The sequence below is a fragment of the Amblyomma americanum genome, chromosome 5 (genome assembly GCF_052857255.1).
Source record: "Amblyomma americanum isolate KBUSLIRL-KWMA chromosome 5, ASM5285725v1, whole genome shotgun sequence".
Classification (NCBI taxonomy): domain Eukaryota; kingdom Metazoa; phylum Arthropoda; class Arachnida; order Ixodida; family Ixodidae; genus Amblyomma; species Amblyomma americanum.
This window is the reverse complement of record NC_135501.1, coordinates 184,997,106-185,015,155: the sequence shown is the minus strand read 5'-3', so window position 1 is coordinate 185,015,155 and position 18,050 is coordinate 184,997,106. Positions and strand designations below refer to the sequence as shown.

Genomic DNA, 18,050 nt, shown 5'->3' with positions numbered 1-18,050 from the left:
GCCGCTCTCAGAAACGACGGCCACGTAATTGGCAATCGATGTTCTTTTTCTTGCACAGAGCAACAAAGCGAACGGAAGTGCATGCTGCAGCACTCTATAGAGCAGACGTTTCCGCTCGGCCGTTGTAAACATTCGAACACGTCACCATCCGATGTTCCGATTCGAACGAACTTCCAGCGCCCCTCATGCGCTGTTGTGTACCTGCCTACGAACGCATTAATTTTCGCTCTCTGCAGGGCTTTAGAGAGCGAATTTTTCTTCATTCCGAAAACTGATATCGCATCTGGTCCGTACATGCGAACTCGCCAGTGTCGTTACCCACCATTGTTTTCATTAAAAGAAATTAGTTATGCTTAATTTTGTTAAATAACTAGCGCGGTATTAAAAGTTACTCATATCCGCCGGGAATGTCAGAGTTTTGTCCTTAAATTTATTTGTCCTATTACGACCATCCTATTACTGACAATTTCTGACAGAGGCGCAGTTTCTGCTGCCTGCTTACGTCTCCTTACCAAGCGACTACCGAGAAATGAATGGGCAATTCCGACATCATCGCCAGCTCTTACCTCAATGCATTTGTTCTTAAACTCAGCACCCACTTGCATTACGCTTCACCTGTCTCGTTCTTATCCCAGACGCCAGTGCATTCGTCACCCATCTCCAACATGTAGTCAAGCCCTGCTGCATTCATTTTTTTTAAATACTTTACACCACTGCTCTCTGGCTTGCAATGTTCTGTGGGAGAAAGAATGACTGATTTCATTTCATTATTTAAAGAGCTGAATCAAATATTCAGCGTAGAAGGCGGCAGTTACTTTTGCTACAAGCGGCCTTGGGAAGCCTTTGGATTTCGGCTGCTGAGACCAAGGTTACGGAATCTAATCTGGGACTCGATACGCAAACACGCCCGTGTGCTATGCGATGTGGGTGCATGTTTGATGAACCCATGACCCGTAAAGAAAAAATAGTTGCGAGCTCCCCACTAGGTCACCTGTAATTAACTACAGTGACCCTTGTATGGTTTGGAAAGCAAGCGCTAGAAACTGGTGGCGCGTTTTTATAATATGGCCGCGGCTCGGCTATGAGCGCTGCAGCTGCTGCCACCTGTTGCCTCGATATGGCATCACTTGTATTTTAAGATGTCGACCTAACAAGGCTTAAACAGCGCATCTGCACTAGGACGAGCTAGGATGAGACAAGACACAGCGCCTTAATGCTCCCCACAAAATTCCAAATTGTGGGTAAACCAGTTCAACTTGCATGCAGGCCTAGCGCCAACAAGCAACACGAATTACCATTTTGCGTGGCTCTAAGATACCTTCGAAGATAATTAGGAAGACATGATATAGCTTATGCACGCTCGCTTGCCACTCAAAAACAAGCATGCATTAAAGCGTGAGAAGAAACAATAATGTGAAAAAAGAAAATACTTGCACTTGGAATGCATTTGCGGTAGTTTAGAGGCCCGATATTAGTTTTGAACATTACAATGTCAGCACTGAAACTTTTCTCTGTGAAATCGAACCATCTGTCTAATAGCATCATTGAGGTTGAGCGCTACAGACGCTCGTTTATAGAATCAGTACCCCGTACATAACGTGTCCGTTTTTGCTCTTTACTCGGTCATTTTTAAACCCCTTTCTTTTTGCGGAATAAATGGCGCGCAACATCATTTATTTTGCAGATCCGTTGTAAGTGAAATTCGATAAGAGGCTCTTAATGGGCCATGTACTTACTGGGCGATTAGCCAGGGGCTTGGAAAGCGTTTCAGGCCATCTGAGCCTTTTATTCGGTCATTTCGTTATTGTAATGCTGTATTGATAAGGGTGCCGGCCTGCGCCATTGCTTCTCGGCCATCAGACCTGACACCCATGAAGCCATTGAAGTGATAAGAACCAAAAGAAAGTAATGCAAAGCGGAAGCCTGCAAGATACGGTCCCTATACTTCTTATCATTCACTGTTATGAAAAGATAATCGTGATGACTTCTCCGTGCCTCCCTTCCTAACGACTGCAATACTACAGAACTACTCACGATCAAGGCGCTTGCATGTGAAACACTCTCTATTTAACTGCAGCCATCAAATGAAAGTAATGCTCACGTTGTCGTCTATCTGGGGAGCCGCTTTTATCTACCAGAATTTCATGCTTAGTTTCAATCGAAGTGATGCAGTGCTTACTAATAACACAAAATTGGTATTTTAGGAAAAGGACTTTCATCTCCTACTTAGCTTTTTACGTTCATTGCCTCTAGTCATTTCGTATCATCTACCGTGACATAATGACATCCTAGTCGAAATCAAGAGAAAGAAATGGGCTTGGGCAGGGCATGTAATGCGAAGGCAAGATAACCGCTGGCCTTTAAGGGTAACGGAGTGGATTCCAAGAGAAAGTAAGCGTAGCAGGGGGCGACAGAAGGTTAGGTGGGCGGATGAGATTAAGAAGTTTGCAGGCAAAGGGTGGATGCAGCTGGCAAAGGATAGGGTTAATTGGAGAGACATGGAAGAGGCCTTTGGCTTGCAGTGGGTGTGGTAAGGCTGATGATGACCGTTTCACGCAATATGTACAGAGTTGGGGCTGCACCCCTAGCTCTCCCCACCGCCAAATGCTGACCCCCACATGTGCTGCTAAGGCGCTGAACATGAGTTCTGAACTCCCGTTGCTTCCAGGTACATCTACATTGTCCGCAACCCCTTCGACTGCTGTGCCGCCTACTACACCCACATGAGGAACATGCCCCTGACACGGCCCGAGGCGTCAAGCTTCGAAGCCTTCTTCGATGCCTTCCTGGAGGGAAAAGTCATCTACGGCGACTACTTCGACCATGTCTTCTCCTGGTAGGCCACCAACAAAATCAACGTTTTAAACTTATTTGCTTTGCCGTTGGCACATCTAGTGGCAAGTTTCGGTTCTCAGTCTTCTAGTTAGGTCTTTCATTTTCAGTCTACGATTTCCTTTACCACAGCAGATATGTGCACTAATTGTACCATTACAAAGGGCAGTCAAACGATGTAAATCATGAGCCCTGTCACAGAGAAGCAACTTTTGATGGGGCACGCAAGACAACGTGAAATTTGCCTGCATAGGCAGATTACCAAATCGGAACGACAAAGAAGCTGCTTTCACTGAAATGTTGAGCTTTTAGAAGCGAGAAAAATCCGAAAAGTGAAGTACAGTTGCCGCCATCACGGACAAATTTCGCGTGTAAACCGCTGTGCTTCGACACACCCAAGCAGCAGCGGCAACTTGCCCAATTTTGGAAAGGAATGGTTTCATACGGGTCCTTTGTAGGACCATCATTTGCCAATATATCTCCAATATTCAGCTTATTACCTGTGTTGCTTGGGCAGTTCTTGTGCACAGATCACTTAAGCTAGCCTCCGCAACCATTCACGTAAAAATGGTAATCGCGCACTATATTTAGCGGTAGACGTTCTGAGTTTGAGCCGAATCTGCTGAACATTTTAAAATGAAACTTTAAAGCAATGAATACGTTTTTTCCTCTCTAGCGAACCCCAGCGTAGCCGACAAGAGCGAGAGAATGGATTTTTTCTACGCACAAAGACAGTATGAAATAATCCTCATTGTTCATTTAAAGCAAGAAAGCTGATAACGTTGCCATCACTGCGGTTGGCGGCTGTTCCCGATTTTTAGCGCACTCTAGCCGAATGGCAGCCATGCTTGTAAGTATGCGGTCCCGCTTCGCGCCAAGTCAACTCGGTTAACTTTTTTGCAATCCCGTAAAAGCATTAAGGCAAACAACGCAACTAAAATCATATGTAAAACATCTCCATCCAACCTACAAATACAGTTGGCGCAAAGAAACTAGACACTCAAGCGCAGACTTCATAACAGCGCTTTTATTTTGCATTTGTGTTTATCTTTCGGGCATATTAATGCGAAAGCAATAGTAGAATTTTTATGTTTGTTTCGTTCAGGAAGGCTTCCAAACCCTTCCGATCGTGCAGTTCTGCATGGATCTTGGTTCAGAAGGCGTACTTGTAGAACATGACTGTAGAGGACATGTTCACAGCGTAATATATACAGAAAGTAAAACTATCAGGCAGGAATTAATTTACAAAAAGTACAAACTTCGCGCCAGCTCGCTCATCGACCTATGGCTAGAACATAAGCAGAACTGCGTTGCACGCTAAGCATGGAGCCCCGGCTGAGACTGGACTGTATTGCTCTTTCATTCATTGACTTGCGTTTCCATTGACCTAATTAACAAAGAAATAGTGGTCATTTTCAGTGGCCCGCCCCAAGCATCTTTTCGCTGAATCAAAAATATCATGCGAGGTGGGAAACTGCCGCGTCGGTTAAGCTCAGCCTAGAACCCAGGGTCCCGATAACAGCAAAATGTAAATCAAAGACAAATGTCACGTACGACAGGATGAAACTCATCGGCTTTATGCTTGCAATACAAAGTTACCCCTCGCCTGTAAATCGGTATGATAGAAGCAGCCTGCGCCTCAACCCCCCCCCCCCCCCCCCCCCCCATTTGCCGCTGCCGTCAATGCACAGTGCACGGTTGTAGAGATGGTTTTGGTGGTTGCTGCTACAGCTGACAACAACCAGGTAGCTGGACGACCTTGAGTCTCAAATCGTGGCGATATTTAGACGCAAAACGCTTTGCAAACTGCTTCGTCGCGCGTAGGACTGCAAACAAATGCGTATTTTGCGTACCACGTCTTGATGATCCTGCCGCCAGCGCATACCAGAGAGGAGGAGTGGAGCTGCGCGCGTCGAGATCGAGGCCATTTTCCTCCTCGCCACGAAAACGTTGCATTTTTTTGTAATTGGTTTTTGGGGAAAGGAAATGGCGCAGTATCTGTCTCATATATCGTTGGACACCTGAACCGCGCCGTAAGGGAAGGGATAAAGGAGGGAGTGAAAGAAGAAAGGAAGAAAGAGGTGCCGTGGTGGAGGGCTCCGGAATAATTTCGACCACCTGGGGATCTTTAAGCTGCACTGACATCGCACAGCACACGGGCGCCTTAGCGTTTTTCCTCCATAAAAACGCCTAAGGCGCCGCGGTCGGGTTCGAACCCGGGAACTCCGGATCAGTAGCCGAGCGGCGCTAACCACTAAGCCACCGCGGCGGGTTAAAACGTTGCATGAAAAAAGGATAAAGTACGGTAAAATAACGCGAAGGTGCACATCAGCGAGAAAAGGGTATTACTTTGTGTCATTTTGCCTCACAACATGTATGGCCAGCCCCATCTAAGCCCAGTTTTCCGTTTTGTTAAGACAGATATGTTGTCGTTTTTTTCTTTCATTACGGAGTGGCAGGTTGCAGTATACTTGAGCGAGTCGTCGAAACATCAGTTGCCAATCAGCGAAATATATTAGAGCTCTTGAGGTTCATGTCGTTCTATCGATATTCGGGCTAACATCACCTGAATGTGGAGGAAAGCCTCGGCTTAGGAATGTCGAACTGAAAGAAAATACTAAGAGCAGCTATTCCCTCACATTCTTTCGTGATGCATATAATAGCACCTAAGGATGAACATCTGTTGTAAAGCGCTAGATTATTATTGTCACAGCTACGTGGCAAGGAACGATTAGAACGAACATCGGGTTAATTATTTAATACATGTGCAGTAACCACTTGGTGTTTATAGGTGACGCTTCTTATCTCTGAGAAATTCAGGCACCTGGCTTACGCACTGAGTTTCCGAATGAAGGTGGCTTCGCGTTATCCCACCCTGCAGATGTCTCAGGCAACTGCACGAGTACAAACTCGCACTGATTTTCTAATCAGGCAGGTGCATTGAGACGTAGGAGTTGGAGTGAAAAGAAATTACTGCGTTGTAATTGAGAACTATAGTTTTTTGAAGATGTTCTCTGTACGCTATTGCTAAGAGCATTCACGAACATTCAACAGAAAGTGATCACTGCATCTGCTCACGAAATGAAACCATATAGTTAAAATGAATACTAGGTATACTAGCACTTGTGCAGGCTGGTTTTAGTAAAAAGCACAAGGTTGGTGAACGGTGAAGTACAAAATATAAACTTTTAAGTATCGCACACATTCAACTTCCTAATGAATAGAAAATGAGCAAGGGCTTACAGTATGATTTGAAGCATAAATGAAGACACTGCATAAGGGACAGGAATTAAATTAGTGAGGCATGACCGCTGCAAAATATAACACCGGTCAGGAATAGGCAAACATTTGTTTACTTGCCGGCAACTGTGACACACGGGGCACTAATGCATTACGGGGTTACCAGAGGTTATGTTGTTTGTCTCTGTAATCTCATTTTTGATCGCATTAGAAGCAACAATTCTAATTTAAAAGTTCTCGATCTACACTCACGTTTTCTGTATTTCTTTGCTAAAATACGGGACGGAGTACCTTTACTTTGGACGTTATTCCTGTGGTCCTAAAGCCTTTGGTCAGCCAGAATTTCCAGCACCTGCGTGATAACAGATCCTTTTAAAAACATGTCAGTCTTATCATTGCTGCTTTGCAGTCTTCAGAACTAAATTCACCATCTTCAAAGCATTGCTTTAGATTCCATGGACCTCTCTCTATTTATTCTCCTAGCATTGCCTCTGGGTACTAAATTCTCCGTTCGCAGACCACTCACTCTGTCTTCACTGCCTGGATTTACAACTGTCTTCGTGAACTGCAGCGGTGACCTTTTTTTAAACATCCGCCTCGCATGCGATAGGTGCGGTGTTCGATCCCCATTGCCGCCGTGTACCTACCGGTAATAAAAGGGGTACAAGCTTTCCCGTGCCTGGGTGCTCAGCTTCTTTGGGGTGAATGCTTGGTAAATGGTCTTTGACCCCACCATGAGCACGTAGTCGAAAACGTCTTGTACCATGGCGCTCTTTGGCCACAGATGCCCTTGATCCATAACATTAACCATGCTCATCGCACTGTCTTAGTTTATTTCGGGAAGGAAGCGCTGTAAATTTCTCTCTTTCGTATTCCTTCGCTACGCACAAAGTGAACAAGGGAGTGAAAAGCTACAGGGTGCTTGCCGACGTTTCGAAAAAAGGACTTCTCTTCGTCTCGGCAAAGCGTTTATCGTTGGCGAGGCTTAAAGAGGGCCTTCACTTCGACGAAGAATGCCCGGTGAGGATGCCTTCCTCCTCGGAGAGAAGGCTCTGCTTAAAGCTAGCCAATGATCAACACGCTTCGCCCAGACGAAGAGAAGCAACTGTTTAAACCCAACCAATGATGAAGGCTTTGACCAGACGAAGACAAGTCCGCTTGTCGATACGTTGGCAAGCACTCTGGGGCTGTCTCCTTCCTTGTTCACAGTTTGTGTGCCAAGGAACATCTGCCTGCCTTCTCTCTTCCATGGACTATTCCTTCGCTAAACATTCTCTCTGCTCCCACTCCAGGTACGACCGACGACACGACGCAAACGTGCTCTTCATCACCTATGAGGACCTCAAGAGCGACCCCGGGCTTGGACCGTCCGCATCGCCGAATTTATCGACCAGCCGTTCGCCCAGGAGTTGCGCGACGACCCTGTGCTTCTCTCGGATGTCCTAAATATGTGCCAGTCTGAACGGCATGAGCGCCACGTGCGACCAAGGCGTGCGGTCCATTCTAGCCGACGAGCTCGCCACGGTCGGAGGCCGGGAACCCATAACCACGGCTGAGTTCTACAAGGGGATATTCGCGGAGGCCTGGAGATAGCCGAAGGCTCAGATTTCACGAGGCGGCCTATCTGGGGCTTGTGAAGGATTTCTTCAAGCCCGAGCAAGTGCGGCGCATGAAGGAGTGGATGACGCAGAAGACCAGTGGGACTGACCTCCTCAGCATCTGGTCTAACATCGAGTTGCCCTAAAGCACCAAAAAAAATTCTCCAGAAGGGTTCTCAGCTTGAATGACGCCTCTTGAATGGCGAAACTGAATCGGACCGTTGATTCATGCGTTGCATGACCACACCGCAACGATGAAAAGATTTGTGGAAGCTCCGCGATATTCTGCTTTTTTTCACAAATAAATTTCGCGCCTTTCTTTGAAGAATACCCGCCGCTGTGGCTCAGTGGTTAGAGTGCTCGGCCACTGACCCGGAGTTCCCGGATCAGAACCCGACCGCGGCGGCTGTGCTTCGGTAGATGCGATACGCTAAGGCGCCCGTGTGCTGTGCGATGTCAGTGCAATGTAAAGATCCCCAGGTTGTCGAAATTATTCCGGAGCCCTCCACCATAACACACCTTTCTTCCTTTCTTCTTTCACTCCCTGCTTTATCCATTCCCTTAAGGCGCGGTTCAGGTGTCCGCCGATATGTAAGGAAATACTGCGCCATTTGCGTACCCCAAAAGGCCAATTTTCATTTTCATTTATTTGGAGAATGGCAATCGGAAAGCCACCACACACAATGGCGCATGTCAGTCATGCCGGCTTGCTTAGTTATTGTTTTCAGTGCTAACCATGCATCATATTGCTTTGATCCGAAAGCATTTTTTACGTGTGCAACTGCGTTGAAATATAGCGCACTATGCGGGATGACAGTTGTGTACTCAGATGGTCACTTTAAAGCGCCACAATCACAGCGCCGAAGCAAAGTGCTATTGGCAGTACGACTGCTTATGATCTGTTACTGAGTTGTTAGTCGCTATGGTAATGTTGGCCATCTTCGAAATGCTGAACAGGTTACCTGTTCGTAATTTGCGCTACAAATGATTTTATTGGTTAGCATTCGCCTGTCACCGCTACGCATTCAGGGACATGCCTCTTGTAATTAGTGGAAAGGCACTTTTTCTGTACTCGGTAGCAAACACTATCACTTCGTGCCCTTTCGGTAGAAGTCGTGGACTTCACAACTTCTTTTAGTACTATCTATGAGAAGAAAATAATTCTGCAAGAAATTGCGGTTCTTTCGCTCGCGCTTGGAGTACTGCTTGCAAGCAAATGACGATAGCGAATTTCCTCAAGTCCAGCGTGCTCTCATAGAGAAATCAAATGGGGACGCGAAGAAACAAAGCACAGTTTTTGAACAAAAAATCCGAGTGTAGTGAGCGTGATTCCTAACTTCCGAATGGGTGGTCACTGCACTTGACAAGAATTATAATTGCCGGCACAAATACGGAGCTTTGTAAATTGGAGCCGCTAGAATCTTGCCATTACTATATTCGAGCTTGAGTTGTTCTATTGGCGTCTGTGTGGGCTGGGCCTCCTAAGCTACCCATCGCGGCAAGCGTTTATCTCATTGAAATGAAGCGCCGTTGCTGATATTTTTTTTACCAGACCACAAACTCTTCTAACTTTCTTTCGGGCTTATATTACAGGTAATTTTAATACCCTTCGCTTTATTGAGACATGGTAGCACGCTCCCTCGTCTCACTTTCGTTCGTTACCATGGAGGACGAGAAATCGTTCAAACCTTCGTCCTGGTTATCCTGTACTTGGCATGCCAAGTGGAGGCAGAGTTCGTTATGCGTGTTTTAAACACGATTTTTCTTTATATGGCTGCGGAGTTATCATTTATGAAGCCTCAGTAATAAAGTTGATGAACTCGAGGCAAACAAAATGCATCCGCTATTGATAATAACCCAGAGTACAAAACTGTTGCAATATGAAGAAGCTGAAGACAGAGTGACCACAATCAGCACAACGACACATGTTCTTTTTAGTCAGGAATGCCATTAATGGCTTTATTGTGGCATGTAGAGTTTAATTTGAGTTTTCAGATCTGAGCTTTCAATTTGAGCGGTTCAGATTTAGCTCGCACCACATGCAAGCTTAATTTTCTTTAAACTGCGAAAATTTGGCTATGAATAATAACCTCCATTAAATGAGTCCCAACAAGATGCACTCTCTTCCCGGCCCCAGCTATATTCTTATCATCTTCATCAATGGTCCATATCTTAAGAGAGAGAAATGTCTTGCTAAGAACGGACTTGCTAAAGGTAAGCATCCTGGATAAAATTGCCATTTACTTCAAGCCAGGTAAAAAAAAAGAACCTGTTGTTCACGCTTTAATTCCCAACCTTGCCATTGCATTCTGGTGTGCGCAGCAGCCTCACAAAATTTGAACAAAAACTGATCCAGCTCTTAAAGAAAGTACAGGCAATAGAAAATGAGTCGTTTAATGAGCATACTAATTCCATTTCCTGAGAAAAATAGAGTAGTAAAAGCGCAAAATATATGAAAGCACAAGTCACTCTAGAGCGGTACAAGGGGAGCTACAACCTTTGTCCGGAAAGTTCCGCGACTGATTCATTTTCTTCTCCAGAAGAGTTTTCACGAAGGAAATACTGGTTATGTGATGGTTAGGTCATGATAATGATGATGATGTGGTCTGTACCTCTTGAAGCGCAAGGGCACTGCCACTTGGACCTAGCCATTAGTTCATGAGCGCACTTGGAAAACATGCAAAGCTAAAAAATAAACAAAAGTACACATATGAACACGTGCAGCAAACAAAAGTAAAACATCGCCGCTCGCACAACGCACGCATCGCCTCACCGTTCTGCACCCAAAATGGAGGCGGGACAAAACACACACTCGCACTCCCATACCACGCACAGATGTATAAGACAGGCAGGGAGTCACTTCTGCACCACTGTTCACTAAGTCTGCTGGGAGTTCTTGTCGCAGCAACGGCGTTGGCCTGGCTGGCTTCCCGCTCGGCGCCTTCGTCCCGCTTGAAGAAGGCAAGCGCCATTGGCAGGCTGGGGCCTTCTGTAGGCCGCGGGTGTATGCAGGGGCAGTGCAGCCCCAAGTGTTTGATGTCTTCTGGTGCATTCCCACATGCTGTGCACATAGCAGCCTGCGATCGGCTGTAGTGTCAAAGCGCCGATGGTAGGTCAGAGTTAGGTAATTACTAGACTCCCCTTTTTTATCGGGGTGATGACAAGCGGCACTTAGATGATGATTTCCTGGTCGTACTCTTTACAACAGGTGGACATCTGTAGCAGAGTCAGAGCAAAATGTAAAAGTAAAATGTAAAAAGAACACAAAACTAAACACGAAAATAAACGGACGGCATACAATGCGGCAATGGGCATCATCATTCTTAACCGTGTACCAAGGCCCACCACTGCCCTAGGCGACGCTTGCTGGCTGCCACCGCTGCCGATCTCTCCTGCTCAAAACCGAGCGCCTCCTAAAGCCCCTTGATATTAAGGGGCTTTAGCGCCTCCGTCAGCGTGGCACCCTCCAGAGGCGGCGTCGGGAGTTCGCGGTAACGGAGGGCGAGGTGCTCTACATTTTGTGCCTGCGCTCCGCACACTCCACACATCGTACACGTAACGGCTGTGTCGAAGTGGCTGCGGTGCTCTAGTGTCCTCAGAGCCCCGGCACGAGCCTCAAAGACCGGCAAGAGCCTCAAAGAGGAGGCAGCTAAAAGCGCTGCTATCATGCAGCAGTACTGGCTCGATACTGGTCTTATGCAGCCGGTACAGTGCGAGCGTGGATTTTTTTTCTCCAAATTCGTGGCCCACACTTCTTGCTCGGCATCTTGCAAGCGATCACACGCTTCAATTGTCCACTTGATCGCGGAACTGGCAACAATCCGCTCCAGAAACAGCCCGCTCTTCTTCTCTAACTGGTAGATGCGCCGTGTCCAAGACGTTCGGAGGCATGCAGCGGGCAGGTAGTCAAAAACCCGGCGAGCGCAGCGGTCTCGCGGCAAGAACTGCATGCGGCCGTGGTACTCCAACTTACTCGACGCCTCACGGGCTTCGAAGGTCGACCATTCCAAGTCTCTTTTGATAGCCTCGTTCGCCACCCGGCCATGGCATCCGAGCGCAGCACGGCCCACCTCTCGCTGTTGCCTCTCCAAGCAATCCCGGGTTGCCGCCGGGAGGCACATCACCGTGTTAGCGAACGTAAAGCCCGGCGCATGGACCAGCTTCCACAGGCTTCTCACCATCTGGTACCGGATGTAACCCCAGAGGCAGCGGCGGTGCAGGATGGACTGCGCCCTGGAAGCGGTCTGCCGAAGATGGATTGGATTGGATTTTGGGGCTTATTTGTGGAGGTCGTACATGCTGCCTTGCACTGATGAATACGCCCCGGTGTTTGTAGGACCTGCAGACGGGGATGCTTTCCCGCCTTCTCCGACCAGTCAGACGATGGCGGACTTCCAGCTGCTGAATTTCAGGCACAGCAGCCTGATTTCGGTGTAGCAGATATCCAGCAGCGACTGCATATTCTCTGGCGCCTCCGCCTTAGCACTAGGTCGTCAGCGAACGCAAGGCCGGCAAACAGTAGCTGTCGTCGATACCGCTGGTGGAATACGGCAGGTGGAAGCCAATACGGGCCTGAAGCAGGGCTCGCCGATGCTTGCAGCATACAAAATGTACCGGAGAGGGGAGAGAGGACATCCCTGGCGCAGACCCTTCGCTACGGTTATGGGCGCTGATTCCGTGTCTCCGAAGTGAACTGTGATTTCGTTCCTTTCGTAGCGCACCTGAGTATCTATAGCGAGATCTTTTGGTGCTAACATGGGTTACTTCAGTTATTTACTGCTGCAGCCACTAGATGGCATCACATGTCGATAAAAGCCTCTATGCTGTAAACGCATAGTATAAAACATTGTATGAAGAACACCTTCGGATATTGAACGATACCAGGTTGGCAGCTAAAATATTTTTAAATACTTGGACACTCACAATGGGGAAAAGAACTAGGAAACTAACCAGTAAGTGTACAGGACACGAGGACGGAGGAAAAAGACCATTAAATGGCACGTAAAAACACGGAAGGTGAAAACTGGATTAATTCAGTGCATATGAAGCAGAGTGTACAACTACACTGTAAACGAGAATCAGCCCATTTGGGAGTTGAAATGGTTGACGTCGTCTTTAAACTTCATATGTGGAAATATTTACTCCATCAATATGAGTAAAAATAGGTTGAATGACCTATTTTGCTCTCTGCACTATGTAATGGTGCATAAAGAAGGATTCTGCTCCATATAACTAATTTCGAAATGGAGTTTCTTCGCCTCAATGCGCCCTAAGTCCGTAATGGAGTAAAAAGAACACCTTTTTGTACCTTCCATCCCGCCACCTAGCGTCTCGTTCGATAATTGGTTTTGAGGAAAAAAATGATACAGTATTTGTCTCACCTATCACGGTGGACACTCTAACCGCGCCGTAAAGTAGGGGTAAAGGAGGGAGTGAAAGAAGCAGCGAAGAAACAGGTGCCATAGCGGAGGTCTCCGGAATAATGTTGTTGTTGCCCTCAAGAGGCTAATGGCACATACCCAATGCGGGGGATTGTCCAAGACACAGGCGGCGATCGAAAGGTGCTGAAAACGGTAAAATTAAAACAATAATAAACTGATGTTAAAAATAAAATCTGAATTTGTTGATGGTAATAATAATAATAATAATAATATGAATTGGTTTTTGGGGAAGTAAATGGCTCAGTATCTGTCTCATATATCGTTGGACACCTGAACCGCGCCGTAATGGAAGGGGTAAAGGAGGAAGTGAAAGAAGAAAGGAAGAAATAGGTGCCGTAGTGGAGGGCTCCAAAATAATTCCGACCACCTGTGGATCTTTAACGTGCATTGACATCGCACAGCACACGGGCGCCTTAGCGTTTTGGAGAATTAAAAAAAAAGGTTCGGCCACCATCTGGAAGACGTTGGAGTAATGAGCGTTAGATGACGTCATCAATTAATTACCATTAATGGCCGACATCTTCGATTTATAAGTGATGTCACCAGTCAATCACCACTTGGGTTGCTATATCGATTACTGTGGGGGCTGTCATCTTGAATTTCCCGGACTTCGAAAATTTTACGCCGAAGGGAGGTATGTACGTGGTAGCAGACCCCAAGAAATCGAGAAACGTGATGGGTAACAGCTAACGCTCTTAAAATTCAAACTGTGAGATTGGTGACTGAAAAAGAGAACGGGGCTAACCGTGCCGTGTTTAATAAGCTTTGAGAGATTTAAGTCGAATTTTGTTCACGAGTAGCCAGAAAAGGAAATTCAGAACAAAAAATATAGGATGGGATCCGTTTCGTGTCCGAAAGCAAGGTTTGAATGGCGGAGGGCACATTCCTGTTGCTGCTCCCAAGGGTGCAACCACCAAGAGACAGAAGAACCCCAGCAGACACACATCAGATCTAGCTTTCGTAACGGGTGCTCTAGCACGCGCCTTCGTCAAGAGGAGAGGATCACCTGGGCATCTTTAACGTGCACTGGCATCGCACAGCACACGGGAGGCATTTGCGCTTCGCCTCCACCGAAACGCGGCCGCCGAGGCCACTTAACCACTTAGTCACCGCCGCGGCTTCTGGCCAGTCTTGTTATAATGGCGGTCAGTGACGACCCTTTGGCTACCAGATTCGCTCCTTCCATACCATATTACCATATTACCAATTTCTGCTCCTTCACGGGTGCCTACAGCGGTACAAGATATGAGCTTGTGTCCATTTTCGGCTACAGTAAGCCACGGGATTGAACTGTTGCTGTAGTCGCCGCTGTGGCTGATTGGTTACGGCGCTCGGCTGCTGGCCCGAAAGACGCGGGTTCGATCCCGGCCGCGGCGGTCGAATTTCGATGGAGGCAAAATTCTAGAGGCCCGTGTACTGTGTGATGTCAGTGCACGTTAAAGAACCCCAGGTGGTGGAAATTTCCGGAGTCCTTCACTACGGCGTCTCTCATAGCCTGAGTCGCTTTGGGACGTTAAACCCCCACATACCACAAACTGCTGCTGTGAAGCCTCCAGCACGTCAACCGTGCCTGACCTCCCTTTCGCCAGCTGTTTAGAGCTCCCGCTTAGCTTCCTTCTCGCAGCTTTTTTCGGTGTAGTTGCAGCAAACTATAGTGCGTTGCATCAATATGAAACTCTGATAGAACATAGTTTCAACGCTGAGCTCCAGATTGAGCTGATGAGGCTACATTTTTCCACAGTCATATTAAGAAAATAAGCTTTGAAGAAGTGAAGATGAAAGCAAACACTGCCTTACCAAAATACCTTCGGGGGCTGTTCCCATTTTATATTTAATCTACTCTGGTTTTAGTGAACTGTAGCGTGGCGCATGACCATAAATGCTACTCCTAGACTCGTTTATAGCTTTTAACTATTGAATCTAATCTTACATCGCTTTATTGCGATCACAGAAAACTCAACGAGCTCGTAAAGCAAAAGCAGACGTCAAGCAGACGACTCCTGCCGCCTCCGCCTACGCCGCCGCTCGTCTTGCAGACGGCAGAAAGGACGCTTAATGCGGAATCACATTAATGCAGAGCAGTTTCCCAAGCTGGGATGCAGGCGGCCCCCGCAGCTACCTGTCCGTATCCGCCGTTAGCATTGCTGTAAGAAATAGTCTTAATAAGGTTAAACATGGCGCCATTTTTGAGTTCCATTTCTGTGGGTAGTAAAATTTTGACCTACTTGTACTCCTAAATACCTCCCTTGTATAGAAAAGTTAATAAAATGCTTCATTTATATGGAGTATATAGACTTACTGTTGGGTGTGCGCTAGAGGACAAGCCATTTACCCACATTTGGGCGTTTTTTGTTAACCGTGTATATCGATATTGGAAAAGGCAGATCAGGAAGGAATCTTTCTATGATAACTCAAGAAGCAGTGCTCTATAGTCTTTGAAGCTAGATCTGGGTGTCTCAGAACGCGCAGCTGCGAAAAGAAATTTAACGGAGAAGAATACACATGTGCTGTGTGTGGCAAATCTGTAGAAACAATCGAACACCTCATACACGAATGTGGCGGTATCCATCCGGATGTCGATGCAGGCACAGTGGCTCTCGCTGAGGCTCTAGTGTTTAGAGATAAAAATGGTCATGTAAATAAGTTTGCAGTGGAAGTTAACAAAAAGCGATAGGAACATTGGTGGCTCGAAAGCATGGAAGCAAGTTAAGGGTAGAAGTGTAGGACAGAAAACGTATTTAAAAACAATGGCGAATTTTAAGAGAAATTGATGACAAAGGTTAAAAAATAAAGAAAAAAATCCGAGCATGATGGCAGCTGCCACAAGCCTGTTTCAAACCGGACGCTCTAATCTTCCATACGGCGACGCCAACAGATAGTTTGCGGCTTCGTTGGCGCCCTAGTAGACCAGCCATATCGAGTGCTAGGAAAGCTACCTGCTCTCGTTTACAGGTCCAAGACATGTGATTAAAGCCGGCCACACGCCCAGTGGAGTCGAGTGGGCCGAAGATAGAGTCCATCCCTAGCCACCACTGGACACATAGCACTGCCGTAATCTTCCAGAGAGTCACGCGTTGCGCTACAGCTTTTGTCGTATAGGGAGAAATTCTGGCCGCACGACAAATAGAGCGACAGTGCGAGCCGTCAGACAGACTCAAATCTTTGCAGAAGCATGCGAATCATGTGCACTCGCATCGTCCATGTCATGCATGTTCGCGCAACCCTCATCACTATACGGTGAAGGTAGAGCCGCTTGTCAGCACGTGTTGTGAGTGTTGGCTTCGTTACATAAGACGATCTGGCACTAACTGGCATCAATATCTTAAGGATGGAGTCGCTATGCAGCATGTATTGTGAAAGATGACCATCATGTCCACGTGTATGGCGCAGATGGAAGAAATTGGGCTTCATAAACGCGCCACCGTTTGCTGAGAACTGGCAGTAGCTGTCGGCTATCATCGCCACACCCCCAGGTTAGCTTTCACGTCTCGTGCCCGCCAGCATGTCATCGCCGTGCATTCCTGGGGCTAATTCAGTCACCTCCCTACTCCGTTTTGGAGTCCGGCCTGCTGCCTGCCCAACCAGATGCCCATGGCCGGCCTGGCAGTCTCCCCACGGACGAGGCCTTCTCACTTCCCCCGAGGCATCGCGACCTTTACGGGACAAAGAAGCTCGGCCTGATATGTGTACTAGTGGTCATGCGGACGGCAAGAACGTCCTCAAACCAGCATGCCCCCAGCATGGTTCTTCCGACCGTTCCAGGTCTGCGCTATTGAGGACACCGACTGCCGCGCCGGGGACGAATCGCTGACCCTTACTCCAGAAGCGGAGAAGTGCGCCTGCGGGGCCGCCGAGGTTCACCAACGCACGAGGCGGGGGTCTTTCGCAGAGAAAAGGTTCTCGACAAACCTGGAGGAGGCGGGGGCGCAGCCGCCGGTGGTGTATCCCCTCAGCACAGAAGCAAAGCTGGAGCGGGCGGGACGCATGGCTGAATTCGCCTCATGGTGTGGAACCATCGCAGCTCTCAACGGCGCCGCCATCTGACCAGCAGCCGGTCTTTGTCCAATGGCAGCTAGGAGCCCGAAACCGTAGGCCATGGAACACGGGTCACGGTGTCTAAGCCATGGCTTCTTTCTCCGGCACCCCAGGAGTTCAAACGGCGACTGTGAGCCATGTCGAGTCGACGGCCCCTTTCTTAGGACTCGAGCCTCATCCCAGGAGTTTACAGCGGTGAGCTCGGGCCACGTACGCCCAGGTGACAGCCCGTCTCTCCGGGCCTGGACCTCGGCCCCTTTCACCGGCAGCCAAGGTCACCACCCTTGGTTTCAAACCCGAGTCCCTGACACGTTCCTAGTGGTCCAGGAGTTTACTGTGGGGTCTCCCGGCTATGCCTTGGGGAACTACTTGCGGGGGATCTGGAGCTGGATCTTTGATTTACAGACCTTTGAATTAATGTCATTAAACTCGCTGTTACGGGTCCAATTGGACTTGTTTTTGGAAATGTGGTGGAGAGTTTGAAGGTTGCTTCACTCCCACCACCGGTTGGCCCGGTATTGCACTACCTCCGGGATTGGCCTTGTCTTTAGCGCGTCTTTACTATCCTGTCTTTCTATCCCCTCTTTCAACTCTCCTTCTATCTGCACGTGGTAGCGAGTGTGGCTAGTCTTGAGCCAGTGAGCAGGCCTGTGCACTTTCCTTTCTTTCTTTCTGGCAGTAACAGACAGACACACAGAAGATGTAGGGCACACATGTGCACCATTTCCTCCTCCAGCCAGCGGCGGGCATGCGTAGGCCCCAAGGCAAAGCACGCGAGCCGCCTGAGAGTGGTGAAGGACACACCTGTTTCTCTTCCCGTTTGTGGATGCCACCGCGACGTGGCGCGCTAGGCGCTCACGTAAGGGGAAAGGAGGCAAACACTGTTTAGGGGAGAGCGAACGAT

General features: G+C 47.9%; 1 pseudogene across 1 annotated transcript in view; it reads left to right on the top strand.

The window, feature by feature from the left end:
* The window catches only part of LOC144133174 (amine sulfotransferase-like), a 46,662-nt pseudogene extending 38,662 nt beyond the window's left edge, over positions 1–8,000 (top strand). The window contains exons 3-4 of the transcript XR_013315003.1: positions 2,669–2,836; positions 7,365–8,000. The product of XR_013315003.1 is annotated as an amine sulfotransferase-like (transcript). The remainder of the gene's footprint in view (positions 1–2,668; positions 2,837–7,364) is intronic.
* Positions 8,001–18,050: the final 10,050 nt, after the last annotated feature.